The sequence below is a fragment of the Mytilus edulis genome, unplaced genomic scaffold (genome assembly GCF_963676685.1).
Source record: "Mytilus edulis unplaced genomic scaffold, xbMytEdul2.2 SCAFFOLD_1272, whole genome shotgun sequence".
Classification (NCBI taxonomy): Eukaryota; Metazoa; Mollusca; class Bivalvia; order Mytilida; family Mytilidae; genus Mytilus; species Mytilus edulis.
The window spans coordinates 72-21,489 of NW_027268025.1; the positions used below are offsets into that span (position 1 = coordinate 72).

At 35.6% G+C, this 21,418-nt stretch overlaps 4 long non-coding RNA genes across 4 annotated transcripts; all 4 read left to right on the top strand.

Moving 5' to 3' along the window:
- The first annotated feature begins 4,323 nt into the window (after window positions 1-4,323).
- On the top strand, window positions 4,324-6,559 carry LOC139506647 (uncharacterized). Its single transcript, XR_011660298.1, has 2 exons — window positions 4,324-4,465; window positions 5,565-6,559. It is a non-coding gene; the product is annotated as an uncharacterized lncRNA (long non-coding RNA).
- Window positions 6,560-8,739: 2,180 nt separating this feature from the next.
- LOC139506646 (uncharacterized) lies at window positions 8,740-10,975 on the top strand. Its single transcript, XR_011660297.1, has 2 exons — window positions 8,740-8,881; window positions 9,981-10,975. It is a non-coding gene; the product is annotated as an uncharacterized lncRNA (long non-coding RNA).
- A 2,180-nt stretch (window positions 10,976-13,155) lies between these two features.
- LOC139506645 (uncharacterized) lies at window positions 13,156-15,391 on the top strand. The gene is made up of 2 exons (XR_011660296.1): window positions 13,156-13,297; window positions 14,397-15,391. It is a non-coding gene; the product is annotated as an uncharacterized lncRNA (long non-coding RNA).
- Window positions 15,392-17,115: 1,724 nt separating this feature from the next.
- Window positions 17,116-19,351, top strand: LOC139506648 (uncharacterized). The gene is made up of 2 exons (XR_011660299.1): window positions 17,116-17,257; window positions 18,357-19,351. It is a non-coding gene; the product is annotated as an uncharacterized lncRNA (long non-coding RNA).
- Window positions 19,352-21,418: the final 2,067 nt, after the last annotated feature.

Genomic DNA, 21,418 nt, shown 5'->3' on the forward strand with positions numbered 1-21,418 from the left:
AGGGTGCAGTCACCATCATAGCAGCGAAGAGTTGCATCTAGAACTTTTGGTAAGTCTTTACTCATATCGTGAATGTTTTTGTCGTACTTTTCCATCAGTTTATTAATTATCATGGAGCATCTGCACTTAATATCTTTGCTAAACACCGTCTTTAGTTGTCTATTTTCTTCTTTTGTTTTACCATGGAACATTCCCGCACTGTATTGAGCACGATTAGAGGCCCTGAATTGAGACTGCCCCAAATGTACTGGATCTGCTAGTCTTTCTACCTCCCACATTGGTTCCAGAGCTTTAATAGCATCTTCAATACCTCTAGCTGAACGTCCATCTCCATCTGTGGTCACATACCGTACAAGAAATTTCTGTAGTCCTAGCTGGTTCCCCATCTCTTTTCCCAGCTCATACTCTGACAGGGCAGCAGCTCTGTATAAATTTGAAGTACATTCTTCATGACCAGGACATTCTATTGGAAAGCCTTTCCCTCTAAGCCAAGCCCCTCTCCAGCACATCTTGTTCTGCACAACTGCAGCTACAATAAACTTTCTGTCTGTCATTGTTTCAATACCAAGTGCGAATGCTTGAGTGGCATTCTGACCCGGCTTCTTTTTACTAACAATTGTATTGCTGTTGTATCTAGCATCCACAGTTATGTTGATTTCATTTTCTGGTACACCTCTCTTTCTGTTCTCTTCTTTTACTAGTTCAAGTTTCTGTGCCATGTCTGTTTTGTTGAGATTGACCATTTCAGCTGCTACTCTGTTAGATGTGCGTTGCATACTGCTTCGGCATGGTGGTGGTGTGTCAACTCCTGCAAGTAGTTGCTGCACCGTGGTATTACCAATTGGGCAATCCTGCAAAGCAGATGCAAGGGCTACATTTGGTTGTCCTGGGTTGGGTCCTGGTTTGCCATTAGCTATTTCTTTATACATCTTCATTCTGTCTCCAATAAAACCACAGGTTTTGCATTTCAGGGTATACTGCCAGCAAGTTCCCCACTTTTTCTGTGCATGATAGTCCACATTCATCCTAGGACAGGATGGTGACTCCACTTTATGTTTATCATAAGTAGTGTTGATTAAGCTGGTTGTCAGTTCACTGTCTATCAATCTCATACCAGAATGTAATGCGTTGTTTTCTTCTATTTTCAGGTTAGCATTCGCTTGCGGTCGAAGAGTACAGATGTGACCAGTAGCCTTTTCACAGTCAGGAGATTGTAAAGTTTGCCGCACGTAGGAAGTACTTGCACTAGCTGAATCAGGGATCTGTATTGGCGTCCGGCTTCTGCTTCTACCACTTGTGCCTACAGGGAACCATCCAGGATTTCTTGGAGAGTTGTCTTTCTTTGACCTCTTCTTGCCTTTGCTATATGGGGTATAACCTTTAGTGAACATTTTAAAAATTTAACTGGATCCGTAATATCACAACTTGGACTGATAGCATAAACTTTGGACATCCTTATATTTATAATCAAGCACTGTATGATATCTGCTTTGATGTACATGTTTTCTTTTGATGCAGTCTGTGACATGGATTTCAAGAGACCACCTTCAGAGGCAACTTTGAATTAACAGAGTTTTCTTAGCAGTATCCAACTAAGCCAATTAATGTACTATTAGGGGTCCAGATAAAGATTGTTTTATCCAAATCTATTGAAATAGGTTACTTAATCATTTATTAAGAGATTAATTGAACAAAGAAGCATATTTATTTTTTTTATTAATGTTTTAGATAATTTATTTCTCAAAATTCAGGATAATTTTTAATAACTTTTTTTTTTACAGAAATCTGTTAGAAAATTAAATTCTTTTTATCTATAAGGATAAACAAAACAGAAAACTTCACTAAAAAGTTTATTTTAGAGGAATATTTCAAGGAATAAAGAAATTACACAAGTTTGAAATTGTCTTTACATGTAATCTGACCTGATGTTACACTTGAATATTGGTACCTCAGGTAAATAGGCCAAGTACCTGTGAACTATGACTAATTAGTGTTTATGTTATATTTTACTTATTACAGATAAGATAAGCAATTTTTTAAGATAAGTTTTGAATGTAAATTTTCTTTTTAAATATTTTAAATGGATTTTTTTATATCTAGTGTTGGTATGTTAGCTAAATTAAAAAAAAAATTTAAAAAAAAATTAATTTCAATGAAAAAACATATTTTTTTATAAATTTTCTTTCAGATTCTAGAAATATAACCATTTAGCTACTATAGACATTTTACTTTTTTAAGATATCATGTTTAACAAGAAAGTTATTAAACTTTTACTTTTCCTAGTAGTTTCATGTTTTTATAATTTCAAGCCAGAAAATACCTACAATTATCAACCTGAGGGTAGTGTTATTAAAACTATCAGAACTGCCATAAAACTTGTCGGATTGATTTGATATTTGGTATGCTAGTTGGATATAGAATAAACTTAATGCGTGCCATTTTTTGGGGCATTATATTGAAGAAAAAGGGTCTAATAGGCCCAAGACCACAATTAATGACCCCACTTTTCGTTGTTCACGAATATAGTTCCCTTTAATTAAAGTGTATTTCTTCTTAAATTTTTTTCTTTCCTTTTCTCAAACATTTCTTAGCTTTTATAAGGTGGAAATGAAAGAAGAGAGGTGAAATAAAATTTTTAGATGTTTAATTTTAACTGATTTTGATATGGAAAGAGTGATTAGGTCAGGTGCAAAAAGGTGATATTTACAGTTTTCGGAACATCTCTTGACTTGTCCATGGGGGTATGGATGTGTATTGGCTAAATTTGTAAGTTGTATATGTGCAATTTTTCTGAAACTTGGACATATTTTTGGACTTGTACTGTACATTACACACACAAAAGATCTGCCAAAAAGAATAGGTCAATTTTTTTTAATGAGACAAAACATTATAAAGAACTAATAGAGGAATTAATTGTGGTCTCGGGCCTAAGAGGCTGATTCCCAAAATCTTGAAAATAAAGAATTGACCAACTTTATTGGCAGAAAGTCACTTCAAATGATAAATACTAGTTGATTATTGTATTTTTAACTTATATATATCATGATTCTGGGATAATGGGCACTTTGGGGGTATTTTTGGCCATTTTGATGCACTGAAAAACCTTTGACCCCTGTTTCAGCCCTTTCTGTCAATTCTGTTGGACCCCTTTTTATTTTTAGAATATATTACTACTCTTATGTCTTTCTAAAACAATATCTTCAAAATGGATGCATTTTTACAAAAATATAGACAAAAACTGAATGATAGCTCTGCACCTGGCTATAATGGGCAGTGTCAAATTTGGACAGGTTTATGTACACCTAATGGCAAATATGGGGTTATAAATTGTAAATTTCCAGATGCCAGAGGGTGGAGACAAATGCATGTGCACAGGCTTGCCTACATGGTGCATCATCAGAATATTTTTATTGATAAATCTTATGATGTTTCGCACCTGTGCCACAATTCTAAATGTATTACTGTCGGGCATCTGTCGTTGGAACCTCATGGCTTCAACAACAGCCGACAGTCATGCGTTTCAACCTGTTCCTGCTTGGGCCACCCAGAACCCCTCCCTCCCTGTAGAGTGGAGTTGAAAATGGATAATAATAATTTGGGTAAAATATTAATTGGGTACATTTATTTTTATAATTATCCAAGGGAAGGGCTGGCAAAAAAATTGAAATGAGGGAGAAAAAGAAAAGAAATTTCAAGAGTGATGTACAACAAATTCAGATTCTTTTTTTAATATTTGTGTGGCCCTTAAAAGGACCTTTTATGATTCTGTTTGCTGTTGGTCTTTAGGTGGATCAGCTGGTATCTCAGTCAGCAGCAGGTCTTGGATTGAGCTTCGGTTTACAGTAGCTGTCATGGTCCTGGAAATGTAAGGCAGGTTGTGGATCTAATTGGTCTTTGCAGTAATAATCGTGCTTTTTATTCATTTCCCTCCATGTTTTGTGCTCGGCTAACTTTTCTGCACTCTGCTGTAATCTCCTTTCTTGAACTGCTGGTCTCAGTTCATAATCCTGACTGTATTTGAAGTTGGTGTCCATTTTCTTCAGGTAAAGTTGACTTCTAGTTGAAAGGTCTACTCCTAAATTCTTACATTTCAGTTGGGTTGAAGTTCCTGGCATATTGTTATTTCGATGCACTCCTGAGGCAAGTCGTCCTTCCATATTTTTGGAGTAAATTACATTTTTTGGCAAATTTACACTCATTGCTCTGTGAACTCCTTCATTTTTATTTGTATTATCATACAGTTTCATACTTTTAACAGCTGCTTTTGTTAGTTTCATTTTCAGGATTTCTTGTAGTAAAAATTTGTCTGTTTTATCCATTTGCAGGGCAGTGATTTGGTATGTGGACAAGTAATGGGAACGACTCCACCAGTTAAGTGCAGCATCACCTTTGCAGACAATGGAATGTTCCTGACACAGGGTGCAGTCACCATCATAGCAGCGAAGAGTTGCATCTAGAACTTTTGGTAAGTCTTTACTCATATCGTGAATGTTTTTGTCGTACTTTTCCATCAGTTTATTAATTATCATGGAGCATCTGCACTTAATATCTTTGCTAAACACCGTCTTTAGTTGTCTATTTTCTTCTTTTGTTTTACCATGGAACATTCCCGCACTGTATTGAGCACGATTAGAGGCCCTGAATTGAGACTGCCCCAAATGTACTGGATCTGCTAGTCTTTCTACCTCCCACATTGGTTCCAGAGCTTTAATAGCATCTTCAATACCTCTAGCTGAACGTCCATCTCCATCTGTGGTCACATACCGTACAAGAAATTTCTGTAGTCCTAGCTGGTTCCCCATCTCTTTTCCCAGCTCATACTCTGACAGGGCAGCAGCTCTGTATAAATTTGAAGTACATTCTTCATGACCAGGACATTCTATTGGAAAGCCTTTCCCTCTAAGCCAAGCCCCTCTCCAGCACATCTTGTTCTGCACAACTGCAGCTACAATAAACTTTCTGTCTGTCATTGTTTCAATACCAAGTGCGAATGCTTGAGTGGCATTCTGACCCGGCTTCTTTTTACTAACAATTGTATTGCTGTTGTATCTAGCATCCACAGTTATGTTGATTTCATTTTCTGGTACACCTCTCTTTCTGTTCTCTTCTTTTACTAGTTCAAGTTTCTGTGCCATGTCTGTTTTGTTGAGATTGACCATTTCAGCTGCTACTCTGTTAGATGTGCGTTGCATACTGCTTCGGCATGGTGGTGGTGTGTCAACTCCTGCAAGTAGTTGCTGCACCGTGGTATTACCAATTGGGCAATCCTGCAAAGCAGATGCAAGGGCTACATTTGGTTGTCCTGGGTTGGGTCCTGGTTTGCCATTAGCTATTTCTTTATACATCTTCATTCTGTCTCCAATAAAACCACAGGTTTTGCATTTCAGGGTATACTGCCAGCAAGTTCCCCACTTTTTCTGTGCATGATAGTCCACATTCATCCTAGGACAGGATGGTGACTCCACTTTATGTTTATCATAAGTAGTGTTGATTAAGCTGGTTGTCAGTTCACTGTCTATCAATCTCATACCAGAATGTAATGCGTTGTTTTCTTCTATTTTCAGGTTAGCATTCGCTTGCGGTCGAAGAGTACAGATGTGACCAGTAGCCTTTTCACAGTCAGGAGATTGTAAAGTTTGCCGCACGTAGGAAGTACTTGCACTAGCTGAATCAGGGATCTGTATTGGCGTCCGGCTTCTGCTTCTACCACTTGTGCCTACAGGGAACCATCCAGGATTTCTTGGAGAGTTGTCTTTCTTTGACCTCTTCTTGCCTTTGCTATATGGGGTATAACCTTTAGTGAACATTTTAAAAATTTAACTGGATCCGTAATATCACAACTTGGACTGATAGCATAAACTTTGGACATCCTTATATTTATAATCAAGCACTGTATGATATCTGCTTTGATGTACATGTTTTCTTTTGATGCAGTCTGTGACATGGATTTCAAGAGACCACCTTCAGAGGCAACTTTGAATTAACAGAGTTTTCTTAGCAGTATCCAACTAAGCCAATTAATGTACTATTAGGGGTCCAGATAAAGATTGTTTTATCCAAATCTATTGAAATAGGTTACTTAATCATTTATTAAGAGATTAATTGAACAAAGAAGCATATTTATTTTTTTTATTAATGTTTTAGATAATTTATTTCTCAAAATTCAGGATAATTTTTAATAACTTTTTTTTTTACAGAAATCTGTTAGAAAATTAAATTCTTTTTATCTATAAGGATAAACAAAACAGAAAACTTCACTAAAAAGTTTATTTTAGAGGAATATTTCAAGGAATAAAGAAATTACACAAGTTTGAAATTGTCTTTACATGTAATCTGACCTGATGTTACACTTGAATATTGGTACCTCAGGTAAATAGGCCAAGTACCTGTGAACTATGACTAATTAGTGTTTATGTTATATTTTACTTATTACAGATAAGATAAGCAATTTTTTAAGATAAGTTTTGAATGTAAATTTTCTTTTTAAATATTTTAAATGGATTTTTTTATATCTAGTGTTGGTATGTTAGCTAAATTAAAAAAAAAATTTAAAAAAAAATTAATTTCAATTGAAAAAACATATTTTTTTATAAATTTTCTTTCAGATTCTAGAAATATAACCATTTAGCTACTATAGACATTTTACTTTTTTAAGATATCATGTTTAACAAGAAAGTTATTAAACTTTTACTTTTCCTAGTAGTTTCATGTTTTTATAATTTCAAGCCAGAAAATACCTACAATTATCAACCTGAGGGTAGTGTTATTAAAACTATCAGAACTGCCATAAAACTTGTCGGATTGATTTGATATTTGGTATGCTAGTTGGATATAGAATAAACTTAATGCGTGCCATTTTTTGGGGCATTATATTGAAGAAAAAGGGTCTAATAGGCCCAAGACCACAATTAATGACCCCACTTTTCGTTGTTCACGAATATAGTTCCCTTTAATTAAAGTGTATTTCTTCTTAAATTTTTTTCTTTCCTTTTCTCAAACATTTCTTAGCTTTTATAAGGTGGAAATGAAAGAAGAGAGGTGAAATAAATTTTTAGATGTTTAATTTTAACTGATTTTGATATGGAAAGAGTGATTAGGTCAGGTGCAAAAAGGTGATATTTACAGTTTTCGGAACATCTCTTGACTTGTCCATGGGGGTATGGATGTGTATTGGCTAAATTTGTAAGTTGTATATGTGCAATTTTTCTGAAACTTGGACATATTTTTGGACTTGTACTGTACATTACACACACAAAAGATCTGCCAAAAAGAATAGGTCAATTTTTTTTAATGAGACAAAACATTATAAAGAACTAATAGAGGAATTAATTGTGGTCTCGGGCCTAAGAGGCTGATTCCCAAAATCTTGAAAATAAAGAATTGACCAACTTTATTGGCAGAAAGTCACTTCAAATGATAAATACTAGTTGATTATTGTATTTTTAACTTATATATATCATGATTCTGGGATAATGGGCACTTTGGGGGTATTTTTGGCCATTTTGATGCACTGAAAAACCTTTGACCCCTGTTTCAGCCCTTTCTGTCAATTCTGTTGGACCCCTTTTTATTTTTAGAATATATTACTACTCTTATGTCTTTCTAAAACAATATCTTCAAAATGGATGCATTTTTACAAAAATATAGACAAAAACTGAATGATAGCTCTGCACCTGGCTATAATGGGCAGTGTCAAATTTGGACAGGTTTATGTACACCTAATGGCAAATATGGGGTTATAAATTGTAAATTTCCAGATGCCAGAGGGTGGAGACAAATGCATGTGCACAGGCTTGCCTACATGGTGCATCATCAGAATATTTTTATTGATAAATCTTATGATGTTTCGCACCTGTGCCACAATTCTAAATGTATTACTGTCGGGCATCTGTCGTTGGAACCTCATGGCTTCAACAACAGCCGACAGTCATGCGTTTCAACCTGTTCCTGCTTGGGCCACCCAGAACCCCTCCCTCCCTGTAGAGTGGAGTTGAAAATGGATAATAATAATTTGGGTAAAATATTAATTGGGTACATTTATTTTTATAATTATCCAAGGGAAGGGCTGGCAAAAAAATTGAAATGAGGGAGAAAAAGAAAAGAAATTTCAAGAGTGATGTACAACAAATTCAGATTCTTTTTTTAATATTTGTGTGGCCCTTAAAAGGACCTTTTATGATTCTGTTTGCTGTTGGTCTTTAGGTGGATCAGCTGGTATCTCAGTCAGCAGCAGGTCTTGGATTGAGCTTCGGTTTACAGTAGCTGTCATGGTCCTGGAAATGTAAGGCAGGTTGTGGATCTAATTGGTCTTTGCAGTAATAATCGTGCTTTTTATTCATTTCCCTCCATGTTTTGTGCTCGGCTAACTTTTCTGCACTCTGCTGTAATCTCCTTTCTTGAACTGCTGGTCTCAGTTCATAATCCTGACTGTATTTGAAGTTGGTGTCCATTTTCTTCAGGTAAAGTTGACTTCTAGTTGAAAGGTCTACTCCTAAATTCTTACATTTCAGTTGGGTTGAAGTTCCTGGCATATTGTTATTTCGATGCACTCCTGAGGCAAGTCGTCCTTCCATATTTTTGGAGTAAATTACATTTTTTGGCAAATTTACACTCATTGCTCTGTGAACTCCTTCATTTTTATTTGTATTATCATACAGTTTCATACTTTTAACAGCTGCTTTTGTTAGTTTCATTTTCAGGATTTCTTGTAGTAAAAATTTGTCTGTTTTATCCATTTGCAGGGCAGTGATTTGGTATGTGGACAAGTAATGGGAACGACTCCACCAGTTAAGTGCAGCATCACCTTTGCAGACAATGGAATGTTCCTGACACAGGGTGCAGTCACCATCATAGCAGCGAAGAGTTGCATCTAGAACTTTTGGTAAGTCTTTACTCATATCGTGAATGTTTTTGTCGTACTTTTCCATCAGTTTATTAATTATCATGGAGCATCTGCACTTAATATCTTTGCTAAACACCGTCTTTAGTTGTCTATTTTCTTCTTTTGTTTTACCATGGAACATTCCCGCACTGTATTGAGCACGATTAGAGGCCCTGAATTGAGACTGCCCCAAATGTACTGGATCTGCTAGTCTTTCTACCTCCCACATTGGTTCCAGAGCTTTAATAGCATCTTCAATACCTCTAGCTGAACGTCCATCTCCATCTGTGGTCACATACCGTACAAGAAATTTCTGTAGTCCTAGCTGGTTCCCCATCTCTTTTCCCAGCTCATACTCTGACAGGGCAGCAGCTCTGTATAAATTTGAAGTACATTCTTCATGACCAGGACATTCTATTGGAAAGCCTTTCCCTCTAAGCCAAGCCCCTCTCCAGCACATCTTGTTCTGCACAACTGCAGCTACAATAAACTTTCTGTCTGTCATTGTTTCAATACCAAGTGCGAATGCTTGAGTGGCATTCTGACCCGGCTTCTTTTTACTAACAATTGTATTGCTGTTGTATCTAGCATCCACAGTTATGTTGATTTCATTTTCTGGTACACCTCTCTTTCTGTTCTCTTCTTTTACTAGTTCAAGTTTCTGTGCCATGTCTGTTTTGTTGAGATTGACCATTTCAGCTGCTACTCTGTTAGATGTGCGTTGCATACTGCTTCGGCATGGTGGTGGTGTGTCAACTCCTGCAAGTAGTTGCTGCACCGTGGTATTACCAATTGGGCAATCCTGCAAAGCAGATGCAAGGGCTACATTTGGTTGTCCTGGGTTGGGTCCTGGTTTGCCATTAGCTATTTCTTTATACATCTTCATTCTGTCTCCAATAAAACCACAGGTTTTGCATTTCAGGGTATACTGCCAGCAAGTTCCCCACTTTTTCTGTGCATGATAGTCCACATTCATCCTAGGACAGGATGGTGACTCCACTTTATGTTTATCATAAGTAGTGTTGATTAAGCTGGTTGTCAGTTCACTGTCTATCAATCTCATACCAGAATGTAATGCGTTGTTTTCTTCTATTTTCAGGTTAGCATTCGCTTGCGGTCGAAGAGTACAGATGTGACCAGTAGCCTTTTCACAGTCAGGAGATTGTAAAGTTTGCCGCACGTAGGAAGTACTTGCACTAGCTGAATCAGGGATCTGTATTGGCGTCCGGCTTCTGCTTCTACCACTTGTGCCTACAGGGAACCATCCAGGATTTCTTGGAGAGTTGTCTTTCTTTGACCTCTTCTTGCCTTTGCTATATGGGGTATAACCTTTAGTGAACATTTTAAAAATTTAACTGGATCCGTAATATCACAACTTGGACTGATAGCATAAACTTTGGACATCCTTATATTTATAATCAAGCACTGTATGATATCTGCTTTGATGTACATGTTTTCTTTTGATGCAGTCTGTGACATGGATTTCAAGAGACCACCTTCAGAGGCAACTTTGAATTAACAGAGTTTTCTTAGCAGTATCCAACTAAGCCAATTAATGTACTATTAGGGGTCCAGATAAAGATTGTTTTATCCAAATCTATTGAAATAGGTTACTTAATCATTTATTAAGAGATTAATTGAACAAAGAAGCATATTTATTTTTTTTATTAATGTTTTAGATAATTTATTTCTCAAAATTCAGGATAATTTTTAATAACTTTTTTTTTTACAGAAATCTGTTAGAAAATTAAATTCTTTTTATCTATAAGGATAAACAAAACAGAAAACTTCACTAAAAAGTTTATTTTAGAGGAATATTTCAAGGAATAAAGAAATTACACAAGTTTGAAATTGTCTTTACATGTAATCTGACCTGATGTTACACTTGAATATTGGTACCTCAGGTAAATAGGCCAAGTACCTGTGAACTATGACTAATTAGTGTTTATGTTATATTTTACTTATTACAGATAAGATAAGCAATTTTTTAAGATAAGTTTTGAATGTAAATTTTCTTTTTAAATATTTTAAATGGATTTTTTTATATCTAGTGTTGGTATGTTAGCTAAATTAAAAAAAAAATTTAAAAAAAAATTAATTTCAATTGAAAAAACATATTTTTTTATAAATTTTCTTTCAGATTCTAGAAATATAACCATTTAGCTACTATAGACATTTTACTTTTTTAAGATATCATGTTTAACAAGAAAGTTATTAAACTTTTACTTTTCCTAGTAGTTTCATGTTTTTATAATTTCAAGCCAGAAAATACCTACAATTATCAACCTGAGGGTAGTGTTATTAAAACTATCAGAACTGCCATAAAACTTGTCGGATTGATTTGATATTTGGTATGCTAGTTGGATATAGAATAAACTTAATGCGTGCCATTTTTTGGGGCATTATATTGAAGAAAAAGGGTCTAATAGGCCCAAGACCACAATTAATGACCCCACTTTTCGTTGTTCACGAATATAGTTCCCTTTAATTAAAGTGTATTTCTTCTTAAATTTTTTTCTTTCCTTTTCTCAAACATTTCTTAGCTTTTATAAGGTGGAAATGAAAGAAGAGAGGTGAAATAAATTTTTAGATGTTTAATTTTAACTGATTTTGATATGGAAAGAGTGATTAGGTCAGGTGCAAAAAGGTGATATTTACAGTTTTCGGAACATCTCTTGACTTGTCCATGGGGGTATGGATGTGTATTGGCTAAATTTGTAAGTTGTATATGTGCAATTTTTCTGAAACTTGGACATATTTTTGGACTTGTACTGTACATTACACACACAAAAGATCTGCCAAAAAGAATAGGTCAATTTTTTTTAATGAGACAAAACATTATAAAGAACTAATAGAGGAATTAATTGTGGTCTCGGGCCTAAGAGGCTGATTCCCAAAATCTTGAAAATAAAGAATTGACCAACTTTATTGGCAGAAAGTCACTTCAAATGATAAATACTAGTTGATTATTGTATTTTTAACTTATATATATCATGATTCTGGGATAATGGGCACTTTGGGGGTATTTTTGGCCATTTTGATGCACTGAAAAACCTTTGACCCCTGTTTCAGCCCTTTCTGTCAATTCTGTTGGACCCCTTTTTATTTTTAGAATATATTACTACTCTTATGTCTTTCTAAAACAATATCTTCAAAATGGATGCATTTTTACAAAAATATAGACAAAAACTGAATGATAGCTCTGCACCTGGCTATAATGGGCAGTGTCAAATTTGGACAGGTTTATGTACACCTAATGGCAAATATGGGGTTATAAATTGTAAATTTCCAGATGCCAGAGGGTGGAGACAAATGCATGTGCACAGGCTTGCCTACATGGTGCATCATCAGAATATTTTTATTGATAAATCTTATGATGTTTCGCACCTGTGCCACAATTCTAAATGTATTACTGTCGGGCATCTGTCGTTGGAACCTCATGGCTTCAACAACAGCCGACAGTCATGCGTTTCAACCTGTTCCTGCTTGGGCCACCCAGAACCCCTCCCTCCCTGTAGAGTGGAGTTGAAAATGGATAATAATAATTTGGGTAAAATATTAATTGGGTACATTTATTTTTATAATTATCCAAGGGAAGGGCTGGCAAAAAAATTGAAATGAGGGAGAAAAAGAAAAGAAATTTCAAGAGTGATGTACAACAAATTCAGATTCTTTTTTTAATATTTGTGTGGCCCTTAAAAGGACCTTTTATGATTCTGTTTGCTGTTGGTCTTTAGGTGGATCAGCTGGTATCTCAGTCAGCAGCAGGTCTTGGATTGAGCTTCGGTTTACAGTAGCTGTCATGGTCCTGGAAATGTAAGGCAGGTTGTGGATCTAATTGGTCTTTGCAGTAATAATCGTGCTTTTTATTCATTTCCCTCCATGTTTTGTGCTCGGCTAACTTTTCTGCACTCTGCTGTAATCTCCTTTCTTGAACTGCTGGTCTCAGTTCATAATCCTGACTGTATTTGAAGTTGGTGTCCATTTTCTTCAGGTAAAGTTGACTTCTAGTTGAAAGGTCTACTCCTAAATTCTTACATTTCAGTTGGGTTGAAGTTCCTGGCATATTGTTATTTCGATGCACTCCTGAGGCAAGTCGTCCTTCCATATTTTTGGAGTAAATTACATTTTTTGGCAAATTTACACTCATTGCTCTGTGAACTCCTTCATTTTTATTTGTATTATCATACAGTTTCATACTTTTAACAGCTGCTTTTGTTAGTTTCATTTTCAGGATTTCTTGTAGTAAAAATTTGTCTGTTTTATCCATTTGCAGGGCAGTGATTTGGTATGTGGACAAGTAATGGGAACGACTCCACCAGTTAAGTGCAGCATCACCTTTGCAGACAATGGAATGTTCCTGACACAGGGTGCAGTCACCATCATAGCAGCGAAGAGTTGCATCTAGAACTTTTGGTAAGTCTTTACTCATATCGTGAATGTTTTTGTCGTACTTTTCCATCAGTTTATTAATTATCATGGAGCATCTGCACTTAATATCTTTGCTAAACACCGTCTTTAGTTGTCTATTTTCTTCTTTTGTTTTACCATGGAACATTCCCGCACTGTATTGAGCACGATTAGAGGCCCTGAATTGAGACTGCCCCAAATGTACTGGATCTGCTAGTCTTTCTACCTCCCACATTGGTTCCAGAGCTTTAATAGCATCTTCAATACCTCTAGCTGAACGTCCATCTCCATCTGTGGTCACATACCGTACAAGAAATTTCTGTAGTCCTAGCTGGTTCCCCATCTCTTTTCCCAGCTCATACTCTGACAGGGCAGCAGCTCTGTATAAATTTGAAGTACATTCTTCATGACCAGGACATTCTATTGGAAAGCCTTTCCCTCTAAGCCAAGCCCCTCTCCAGCACATCTTGTTCTGCACAACTGCAGCTACAATAAACTTTCTGTCTGTCATTGTTTCAATACCAAGTGCGAATGCTTGAGTGGCATTCTGACCCGGCTTCTTTTTACTAACAATTGTATTGCTGTTGTATCTAGCATCCACAGTTATGTTGATTTCATTTTCTGGTACACCTCTCTTTCTGTTCTCTTCTTTTACTAGTTCAAGTTTCTGTGCCATGTCTGTTTTGTTGAGATTGACCATTTCAGCTGCTACTCTGTTAGATGTGCGTTGCATACTGCTTCGGCATGGTGGTGGTGTGTCAACTCCTGCAAGTAGTTGCTGCACCGTGGTATTACCAATTGGGCAATCCTGCAAAGCAGATGCAAGGGCTACATTTGGTTGTCCTGGGTTGGGTCCTGGTTTGCCATTAGCTATTTCTTTATACATCTTCATTCTGTCTCCAATAAAACCACAGGTTTTGCATTTCAGGGTATACTGCCAGCAAGTTCCCCACTTTTTCTGTGCATGATAGTCCACATTCATCCTAGGACAGGATGGTGACTCCACTTTATGTTTATCATAAGTAGTGTTGATTAAGCTGGTTGTCAGTTCACTGTCTATCAATCTCATACCAGAATGTAATGCGTTGTTTTCTTCTATTTTCAGGTTAGCATTCGCTTGCGGTCGAAGAGTACAGATGTGACCAGTAGCCTTTTCACAGTCAGGAGATTGTAAAGTTTGCCGCACGTAGGAAGTACTTGCACTAGCTGAATCAGGGATCTGTATTGGCGTCCGGCTTCTGCTTCTACCACTTGTGCCTACAGGGAACCATCCAGGATTTCTTGGAGAGTTGTCTTTCTTTGACCTCTTCTTGCCTTTGCTATATGGGGTATAACCTTTAGTGAACATTTTAAAAATTTAACTGGATCCGTAATATCACAACTTGGACTGATAGCATAAACTTTGGACATCCTTATATTTATAATCAAGCACTGTATGATATCTGCTTTGATGTACATGTTTTCTTTTGATGCAGTCTGTGACATGGATTTCAAGAGACCACCTTCAGAGGCAACTTTGAATTAACAGAGTTTTCTTAGCAGTATCCAACTAAGCCAATTAATGTACTATTAGGGGTCCAGATAAAGATTGTTTTATCCAAATCTATTGAAATAGGTTACTTAATCATTTATTAAGAGATTAATTGAACAAAGAAGCATATTTATTTTTTTTATTAATGTTTTAGATAATTTATTTCTCAAAATTCAGGATAATTTTTAATAACTTTTTTTTTTACAGAAATCTGTTAGAAAATTAAATTCTTTTTATCTATAAGGATAAACAAAACAGAAAACTTCACTAAAAAGTTTATTTTAGAGGAATATTTCAAGGAATAAAGAAATTACACAAGTTTGAAATTGTCTTTACATGTAATCTGACCTGATGTTACACTTGAATATTGGTACCTCAGGTAAATAGGCCAAGTACCTGTGAACTATGACTAATTAGTGTTTATGTTATATTTTACTTATTACAGATAAGATAAGCAATTTTTTAAGATAAGTTTTGAATGTAAATTTTCTTTTTAAATATTTTAAATGGATTTTTTTATATCTAGTGTTGGTATGTTAGCTAAATTAAAAAAAAAATTTAAAAAAAAATTAATTTCAATTGAAAAAACATATTTTTTTATAAATTTTCTTTCAGATTCTAGAAATATAACCATTTAGCTACTATAGACATTTTACTTTTTTAAGATATCATGTTTAACAAGAAAGTTATTAAACTTTTACTTTTCCTAGTAGTTTCATGTTTTTATAATTTCAAGCCAGAAAATACCTACAATTATCAACCTGAGGGTAGTGTTATTAAAACTATCAGAACTGCCATAAAACTTGTCGGATTGATTTGATATTTGGTATGCTAGTTGGATATAGAATAAACTTAATGCGTGCCATTTTTTGGGGCATTATATTGAAGAAAAAGGGTCTAAGAGGCTGATTCCCAAAATCTTGAAAATAAAGAATTGACCAACTTTATTGGCAGAAAGTCACTTCAAATGATAAATACTAGTTGATTATTGTATTTTTAACTTATATATATCATGATTCTGGGATAATGGGCACTTTGGGGGTATTTTTGGCCATTTTGATGCACTGAAAAACCTTTGACCCCTGTTTCAGCCCTTTCTGTCAATTCTGTTGGACCCCTTTTTATTTTTAGAATATATTACTACTCTTATGTCTTTCTAAAACAATATCTTCAAAATGGATGCATTTTTACAAAAATATAGACAAAAACTGAATGATAGCTCTGCACCTGGCTATAATGGGCAGTGTCAAATTTGGACAGGTTTATGTACACCTAATGGCAAATATGGGGTTATAAATTGTAAATTTCCAGATGCCAGAGGGTGGAGACAAATGCATGTGCACAGGCTTGCCTACATGGTGCATCATCAGAATATTTTTATTGATAAATCTTATGATGTTTCGCACCTGTGCCACAATTCTAAATGTATTACTGTCGGGCATCTGTCGTTGGAACCTCATGGCTTCAACAACAGCCGACAGTCATGCGTTTCAACCTGTTCCTGCTTGGGCCACCCAGAACCCCTCCCTCCCTGTAGAGTGGAGTTGAAAATGGATAATAATAATTTGGGTAAAATATTAATTGGGTACATTTATTTTTATAATTATCCAAGGGAAGGGCTGGCAAAAAAATTGAAATGAGGGAGAAAAAGAAAAGAAATTTCAAGAGTGATGTACAACAAATTCAGATTCTTTTTTTAATATTTGTGTGGCCCTTAAAAGGACCTTTTATGATTCTGTTTGCTGTTGGTCTTTAGGTGGATCAGCTGGTATCTCAGTCAGCAGCAGGTCTTGGATTGAGCTTCGGTTTACAGTAGCTGTCATGGTCCTGGAAATGTAAGGCAGGTTGTGGATCTAATTGGTCTTTGCAGTAATAATCGTGCTTTTTATTCATTTCCCTCCATGTTTTGTGCTCGGCTAACTTTTCTGCACTCTGCTGTAATCTCCTTTCTTGAACTGCTGGTCTCAGTTCATAATCCTGACTGTATTTGAAGTTGGTGTCCATTTTCTTCAGGTAAAGTTGACTTCTAGTTGAAAGGTCTACTCCTAAATTCTTACATTTCAGTTGGGTTGAAGTTCCTGGCATATTGTTATTTCGATGCACTCCTGAGGCAAGTCGTCCTTCCATATTTTTGGAGTAAATTACATTTTTTGGCAAATTTACACTCATTGCTCTGTGAACTCCTTCATTTTTATTTGTATTATCATACAGTTTCATACTTTTAACAGCTGCTTTTGTTAGTTTCATTTTCAGGATTTCTTGTAGTAAAAATTTGTCTGTTTTATCCATTTGCAGGGCAGTGATTTGGTATGTGGACAAGTAATGGGAACGACTCCACCAGTTAAGTGCAGCATCACCTTTGCAGACAATGGAATGTTCCTGACACAGGGTGCAGTCACCATCATAGCAGCGAAGAGTTGCATCTAGAACTTTTGGTAAGTCTTTACTCATATCGTGAATGTTTTTGTCGTACTTTTCCATCAGTTTATTAATTATCATGGAGCATCTGCACTTAATATCTTTGCTAAACACCGTCTTTAGTTGTCTATTTTCTTCTTTTGTTTTACCATGGAACATTCCCGCACTGTATTGAGCACGATTAGAGGCCCTGAATTGAGACTGCCCCAAATGTACTGGATCTGCTAGTCTTTCTACCTCCCACATTGGTTCCAGAGCTTTAATAGCATCTTCAATACCTCTAGCTGAACGTCCATCTCCATCTGTGGTCACATACCGTACAAGAAATTTCTGTAGTCCTAGCTGGTTCCCCATCTCTTTTCCCAGCTCATACTCTGACAGGGCAGCAGCTCTGTATAAATTTGAAGTACATTCTTCATGACCAGGACATTCTATTGGAAAGCCTTTCCCTCTAAGCCAAGCCCCTCTCCAGCACATCTTGTTCTGCACAACTGCAGCTACAATAAACTTTCTGTCTGTCATTGTTTCAATACCAAGTGCGAATGCTTGAGTGGCATTCTGACCCGGCTTCTTTTTACTAACAATTGTATTGCTGTTGTATCTAGCATCCACAGTTATGTTGATTTCATTTTCTGGTACACCTCTCTTTCTGTTCTCTTCTTTTACTAGTTCAAGTTTCTGTGCCATGTCTGTTTTGTTGAGATTGACCATTTCAGCTGCTACTCTGTTAGATGTGCGTTGCATACTGCTTCGGCATGGTGGTGGTGTGTCAACTCCTGCAAGTAGTTGCTGCACCGTGGTATTACCAATTGGGCAATCCTGCAAAGCAGATGCAAGGGCTACATTTGGTTGTCCTGGGTTGGGTCCTGGTTTGCCATTAGCTATTTCTTTATACATCTTCATTCTGTCTCCAATAAAACCACAGGTTTTGCATTTCAGGGTATACTGCCAGCAAGTTCCCCACTTTTTCTGTGCATGATAGTCCACATTCATCCTAGGACAGGATGGTGACTCCACTTTATGTTTATCATAAGTAGTGTTGATTAAGCTGGTTGTCAGTTCACTGTCTATCAATCTCATACCAGAATGTAATGCGTTGTTTTCTTCTATTTTCAGGTTAGCATTCGCTTGCGGTCGAAGAGTACAGATGTGACCAGTAGCCTTTTCACAGTCAGGAGATTGTAAAGTTTGCCGCACGTAGGAAGTACTTGCACTAGCTGAATCAGGGATCTGTATTGGCGTCCGGCTTCTGCTTCTACCACTTGTGCCTACAGGGAACCATCCAGGATTTCTTGGAGAGTTGTCTTTCTTTGACCTCTTCTTGCCTTTGCTATATGGGGTATAACCTTTAGTGAACATTTTAAAAATTTAACTGGATCCGTAATATCACAACTTGGACTGATAGCATAAACTTTGGACATCCTTATATTTATAATCAAGCACTGTATGATATCTGCTTTGATGTACATGTTTTCTTTTGATGCAGTCTGTGACATGGATTTCAAGAGACCACCTTCAGAGGCAACTTTGAATTAACAGAGTTTTCTTAGCAGTATCCAACTAAGCCAATTAATGTACTATTAGGGGTCCAGATAAAGATTGTTTTATCCAAATCTATTGAAATAGGTTACTTAATCATTTATTAAGAGATTAATTGAACAAAGAAGCATATTTATTTTTTTTATTAATGTTTTAGATAATTTATTTCTCAAAATTCAGGATAATTTTTAATAACTTTTTTTTTTACAGAAATCTGTTAGAAAATTAAATTCTTTTTATCTATAAGGATAAACAAAACAGAAAACTTCACTAAAAAGTTTATTTTAGAGGAATATTTCAAGGAATAAAGAAATTACACAAGTTTGAAATTGTCTTTACATGTAATCTGACCTGATGTTACACTTGAATATTGGTACCTCAGGTAAATAGGCCAAGTACCTGTGAACTATGACTAATTAGTGTTTATGTTATATTTTACTTATTACAGATAAGATAAGCAATTTTTTAAGATAAGTTTTGAATGTAAATTTTCTTTTTAAATATTTTAAATGGATTTTTTTATATCTAGTGTTGGTATGTTAGCTAAATTAAAAAAAAAATTTAAAAAAAAATTAATTTCAATTGAAAAAACATATTTTTTTATAAATTTTCTTTCAGATTCTAGAAATATAACCATTTAGCTACTATAGACATTTTACTTTTTTAAGATATCATGTTTAACAAGAAAGTTATTAAACTTTTACTTTTCCTAGTAGTTTCATGTTTTTATAATTTCAAGCCAGAAAATACCTACAATTATCAACCTGAGGGTAGTGTTATTAAAACTATCAGAACTGCCATAAAACTTGTCGGATTGATTTGATATTTGGTATGCTAGTTGGATATAGAATAAACTTAATGCGTGCCATTTTTTGGGGCATTATATTGAAGAAAAAGGGTCTAATAGGCCCAAGACCACAATTAATGACCCCACTTTTCGTTGTTCACGAATATAGTTCCCTTTAATTAAAGTGTATTTCTTCTTAAATTTTTTTCTTTCCTTTTCTCAAACATTTCTTAGCTTTTATAAGGTGGAAATGAAAGAAGAGAGGTGAAATAAATTTTTAGATGTTTAATTTTAACTGATTTTGATATGGAAAGAGTGATTAGGTCAGGTGCAAAAAGGTGATATTTACAGTTTTCGGAACATCTCTTGACTTGTCCATGGGGGTATGGATGTGTATTGGCTAAATTTGTAAGTTGTATATGTGCAATTTTTCTGAAACTTGGACATATTTTTGGACTTGTACTGTACATTACACACACAAAAGATCTGCCAAAAAGAATAGGTCAATTTTTTTTAATGAGACAAAACATTATAAAGAACTAATAGAGGAATTAATTGTGGTCTCGGGCCTAAGAGGCTGATTCCAAAATCTTGAAAATAAAGAATTGACCAACTTTATTGGCAGAAAGTCACTTCAAATGATAAATACTAGTTGATTATTGTATTTTTAACTTATATATATCATGATTCTGGGATAATGGCACTTTGGGGGTATTTTTGGCCATTTTGATGCACTGAAAAACCTTTGACCCTGTTTCAGCCCTTTCTGTCAATTCTGTTGGACCCCTTTTTATTTTTAGAATATATTACTACTCTTATGTCTTTCTAAAACAATATCTTCAAAATGATGCATTTTTACAAAAATATAGACAAAAACTGAATGATAGCTCTGCACCTGGCTATAATGGGCAGTGTCAAATTTGGACAGGTTTATGTACACCTAATGGCAAAATAAGGGGTTATAAATTGTAAATTTCCAGATGCCAGAGGGTGGAGACAAATGCATGTGCACAGGCTTGCCTACATGGTGCATCATCAGAATATTTTTATTGATAAATCTTATGATGTTTCGCACCTGTGCCACAATTCTAAATGTATTACTGTCGGCATCTGTCGTTGGAACCTCATGCTTCAACAACAGCCGACAGTCATGCGTTTCAACCTGTTCCTGCTTGGGCCACCCAGAACCCCTCCCTCCTGTAGAGTGGAGTTGAAAATGGATAATAATAATTTTGGGTAAAATATTAATTGGGTACATTTATTTTTATAATTATCCAAGGGAAGGGCTGGCAAAAAAATTGAAATGAGGGAGAAAAAGAAAAGAAATTTCAAGAGTGATGTACAACAAATTCAGATTCTTTTTTTAATATTTGTGTGCCCTTAAAAGGGACCTTTATGATTCTGTTTGCTGTTGGTCTTTAGGTGGATCAGCTGGTATCTCAGTCAGCAGCAGTCTTGGATTGAGCTTCGGTTTACAGTAGCTGTCATGGTCCTGGAAATGTAAGGCAGGTTGTGGATCTATTGGTCTTTGCAGTAATAATCGTGCTTTTTATTCATTTCCCTCCATGTTTTGTGCTCGGCTAACTTTTCTGCACTCTGCTGTAATCTCCTTTCTTGAACTGCTGGTCTCAGTTCATAATCCTGACTGTATTTGAAGTTGTGTCCATTTTCTTCAGGTAAAGTTGACTTCTAGTTGAAAGGTCTACTCTAAATTCTTACATTTCAGTTGGGTTGAAGTTCCTGGCATATTGTTATATTCGATGCACTCCTGAGGCAAGTCGTCCTTCCATATTTTTGGAGTAAATTACATTTTTTGGCAAATTTACACTCATTGCTCTGTGAACTCCTTCAT